The sequence below is a fragment of the Palaemon carinicauda genome, chromosome 6 (genome assembly GCF_036898095.1).
Source record: "Palaemon carinicauda isolate YSFRI2023 chromosome 6, ASM3689809v2, whole genome shotgun sequence".
In the NCBI taxonomy this organism is placed as follows: domain Eukaryota; kingdom Metazoa; phylum Arthropoda; class Malacostraca; order Decapoda; family Palaemonidae; genus Palaemon; species Palaemon carinicauda.
Window position 1 is genome coordinate 124,873,132 of NC_090730.1, and position 5,000 is coordinate 124,878,131.

A 5,000-nucleotide genomic window follows, 5' to 3' on the forward strand; every position below is an offset into this window, starting at 1 on the left:
GAAGGAGGTACAAAAGTAAAGAAGGAAAGAAAGCAATCAATACTCTTGGAGTAAGTGGCAACACTGAATCACCAGACTTAACCTTTTTTTTTTAATATGTCCTAGAACGAGACTAGTGTGTTGCCTCCTTTGTTCAAGCACTTCTGAATAAGAATGATTGTGTCAAAAGATTTCGATGATAATCTAATATTTACAAGAAGCATCTATCTACGAGTTTCTAATGAAAATGCCTGTTCCGACTGCTTTACTAAATTACACAAACTGATATAAGATATACGTATACATGATCAACATAAAAAAATATTCGTATTTATAGATGGAATTTACAACAGATTACAATACTTTTCACAGAATAATTTGAGCACATAATTCGTATTCGTAGGAAGCCATTTAATATTATATTTAATTCAAGTGCTATAAATAAGGTATTTGTATTCTTCAATTGTCATCTACAAAAACTAGAGCTCATTATTCTAACGCTAACGTACCAGCAGGTGTCATGATAAAAAAAGGCATATAAGGTAAAATGAAGAACTATAAAAAATTATCTTGGTCGTAGTGTGTCCAATGACCCTCGTTATGAATGGAATGTCTGCGTCGTATTTCACGATAATATTTATGGGAAAGTGTTCGCTGGGAATGCAAAACATGGACTTCACATTATAGCTTGTATTTAAGAGTTTATTCTCCTCAGTCTTCGGATATAGCTCATAACTGGACGTACATTTGCTTTGAGGAGAGAAGGAGAGAGTAAATGCCAAGGCAAATCTATTTGTTTTCTCCCCTCAATTATGGTAATTTGTCAATAGCACTTAGTACTTGGACATTTTTGCGGTACTCATTAATTTTCTTTTCATACATTTATTTGGCCATTACATGAAGCACTATTCATACATAAAAAATAACGGTATTTTATGGCTGCAGCTGATCAAAAACTGTGATGTGTGTAGGAGAAAGATTATCAAGATAAATTTCCAGCATAAAACTTTTTCATGGCTGTCACAGGACAACATCTGTGTACTCTGAATTTGACACAAACAAGAGGACACCGGTCTAATTTCAGTATTACCAATAAAAATAATAGTTCAGTTTGGTTACTTTATGTCATATTACACTGCAATTCAAAACTTCGCCGACTATCTCAGACACCAGTAAGCAATTGACTCTGCACTATTATAGGAAAGTAAGATTGTTGAGCTTAGTCAGACTATTGCATTAAAAGCCTTCCTGAAAAATTTCAAAGGATACAATTGTCGTACTCATCAGTTTCGTCCCACTAAATCTGAAATGGTTACTAAATCATATGAAATGTTCATTGAACAATGAACGAATTTCTTAGTCTTGTTTCATCCAAATCTCGAATGCCCTTAATAACTAGTTTGACTCATATGGCAAAGCACATTTAGCTTCCAAATGCTTTTTAGAGGGATCAAACACTTCTTTTCTTTTTAATAACCATTAAAACGACAAATTTTCATAATTTCTAGAAATAATTCACCCTCATAACTTTAATCTTGCTAATATTCTTTTCAAATCAATTAGCCCACAAACACTTAGAAAACATTCCGTTCGTCTCTGCAGCTGTTAATTTTATGAAAGATTAAAAATACAGTAACTGTGCCTTTCCTTATCTAGAAAACTTTTGCTTATATCCAACGCCCTTTCCATATTTCCCTCATCAGTGTACTAAAAAAGAAAAAGCTTGATCAACCAGAAACATAAAAACTATTATCTAGATACCATCTTTCATTTTATACTTGTCATTCTCCAACCTGCTTAAACCTATCCTAACACTTACTATGCTTTCTTTATAAAAGATTTTAACGTTATCAATAAATTTCCTTTAATTTCTCTAATCGCGGAAAACTGGCAAGTGGGTGATTTCTATATTCCAATAACCGCATGGATGTAATGACGCAGGAAACAACAGGTTTTTGCTAATAGTTATAAATGATATAAGTTTTTCCTTTTATTTTCACCCTTTTCCTGGATCCCACGAGTCACAATGCTTCACGCCATATCTTCAGCGAAGAGAAATGAGGAGAAAGAAAGGGAAATAGAGAAAGTAAAGTAGCATAAAAGAACTATTAAAAAAGGGAGAGAAACAGAAGCGAGCTGGAAGCTTACTTAAAACCAAGATATTAACTGTAAAGAGCAGTATAAATACTTGAATGCATAAACCCTACATCCTCAATACAATTCTAAGTTTACCTTGTTACGTAATGGTATACAGGCAAACGAATTACAAAGACTAATGCTTGATATTTATATGGATGCATAAGAGTCCTCAAACCTAAAATTCACCTGGCTAATAGACTTTCCGAGGTTAGTAAAAAGAAAAACAGAAATATATCAAAGTGTAACGGAAGTGGAAAAAAAGGTGTCTTGGCTGATAAATGGTCCTTTGAAATAGTCACAAATATTGATGATTTAATAACACAGATCCCATGACTGAGGAGAAAGAGACGACGATGTTTGAAAGAGACTTGAATGTGATTTTGGTTGAACTGGATCCACTGCACAAAGAAACGGCAAAAGTAACCTGTATAGCAGGTTGAAGGACTAAGAAAACGTTTCGTGATCGTATGGAAACTAAACAGGGGAAACAAGATGGAAAGATGTATAAAAGAATACATAGGGAAAAAATATAGCAATGATGATAATTCCCTAACTGCATAATTTAGGGTGACAATGTCATTGATGCCTCTACTCCTAGGCTAGGGTGACTAAAAAGATCATTACAGGTGTTGTAATTACTGCTACTTCAAAAGGTAATGGTGTTGTTGTCTGTGAGGGCTTTCTACTCCCAGTACTACTGCTTAACCTAACAATCAAGTATGCCAATAACCAAACAAGCAAGTAAAACACCAGAAGAAATGAGACACTATTATTTATGAACTAGTTATGTTTTTAAAACGAGCTATAAATAACAAACAGAAAAATATGAGAATTTTCTGGTTATCGAATTACTGATTTTGAATGAAAAAAAAAAATGCAGAAAAGAACAAACAAACAGGCTGCAAGAAGTCTGACGAACGGAAACTTAATTTACCAGCAATTACTGGCGTAAGGGGACAAAGGAAGAAGAACCACAGAAAGAGAGAGCTTTTCAAATCAATTCTATGCTTGAAGTAATATCACTTAAATGGCAATTTACTTTTTCAAGCTATTTGACTGAAAATAAAACCCCAGCATATCAGAGTCTAACATGAATAAATTCCAGATTGGAATCATTATAATACTTCAGTAATTAGACTTCCCCATATGATCTGATAAAAGGACCTTTAATTCCCACAAGAGTCCCAGTCAAATTTGAAGTACAAAATAACGATTCATGTTTCTAAATATAAATTTATCGTAATTTACCATTATTAAAAATATTTTACTCGATTATAAGAAAAAGAGAGATAGAGGGCGTGTACAGCATCTCTAAGAGAGAGAGAGAGAGAGAGAGAGAGAGAGAGAGAGAGAGAGAGAGAGAGAGAGAGAGAGAGAGAGGCGGGTATAGAGAAAGAATCAATAAATTTGTATGATGGTTCCTTCTCCTTGACACTCGTCAAATGATACCAATGAAAAACAATAATGGGCTAAAAAGAGTACCTTATATTCATAGATTAGTTCATTAATAGTATAAATGATATGTTGAATAAAATCTTTGGATAATGAAACTTATCATACCCTCAACTATAACTCTTAAAAAGCAAAGTTCATTCAAATGCCGGCTATTAAGGTCTCACTGACCCTTTATGTAATGATCCATATATGCATACACACATATTCATATACATATTTATTACTGCCCGATAAGTTTACTCTCAGTAACATATAAAATATTTACAAAGATCATATTAAGCCGAATGCAAAGACAGACTCTAGTCAAGCAAGAGAGCAGGCAGGCTTTAAAAGAGGGTATTCACAACAATTGACCATATTTATGTAATTAACCAGCTAATGGAAACATCAAAAGAGTATGTATGACATTAATACACTATAAGAAATCTTTTGATTCCGTCAAAACTTCAGCAGTAATGATAGCCCTTCAAAGACAACGAATAGATACATCTTATGTTAGAACACTTGAATATATCTATACAGGAAGTACAGCGATCCTTAAACAAAATGAATAAATGTTGAGAAAGGAGTTAAACAGGGAAACCCCATCTCTCCTAAATTACCCACAGCGTACCTGGAGGTTTTTGATAATTCAGATTAGGGAATTGTAAGATTCAATATCAATGGGGAAGGCGTTAATATTTTAAGATTTTCAGATAACATAGTTCTGTTAAGTGAATCGTTGGAGAAATTGCAAAACATGATAGAATATTTGAATACAGAAAGCAAAATAAAAATAGGTCTGAATTTAATTGAAAAGATAATTTTCAATGAAAATGCAAAGAAAACATATAACGGTTATGAACGAACCTTTAGAGATTGTTAATGAATCTACGTACTTAGGACAGACAATAAGTGTTTCCTTCGAATATGAGACCAAAATTAAAAGAAGGACAACGTGGGATAGAGAGGTTTTGGTAAACAAAATGAGATTATGTAAATAAAATGCCACTTTCTCTTAAAAGAATGAATGAAGGGTTGTTCATTATCTGGCATCATAACATCAATGGCCATTGATGACGTCTCTTAAAAGAAAAGTATTCAATTAAATGATGCTACTAGTATTAACTTATGCATCAGAAACTAGGAGCCTTATTAAAGCCTTAGAACATAAACTAGTTAAAACTCATAGACCTTTGGAAGGAATAATTGTGGGAATAACACCAGGAGACAGAAAAAGAGTGACATGATATATGAGCAAACTAAAGCAGAAGATATTTTAACAACCTGTGAGTAAGACAAATGGACATGGGAAAGCCATATAATGAGAAAGACGGATAATAGATGGATATTAACAATAACAAAATGAGTCCCTAGAGATTGCAAAAGCGAGAGTGGAAGGGAGAGAAAGCGATTTTTTGAAAAGCTGAGAAATTTGCGGTTAGAGA

The 5,000-nt window shown here is 33.3% G+C and overlaps 1 pseudogene; it reads right to left on the reverse strand.

Annotated features, from left to right (window-relative positions):
• LOC137643219 (DE-cadherin-like) overlaps positions 1-5,000 on the reverse strand; it is a 201,020-nt pseudogene that overhangs the window by 184,915 nt on the left and 11,105 nt on the right.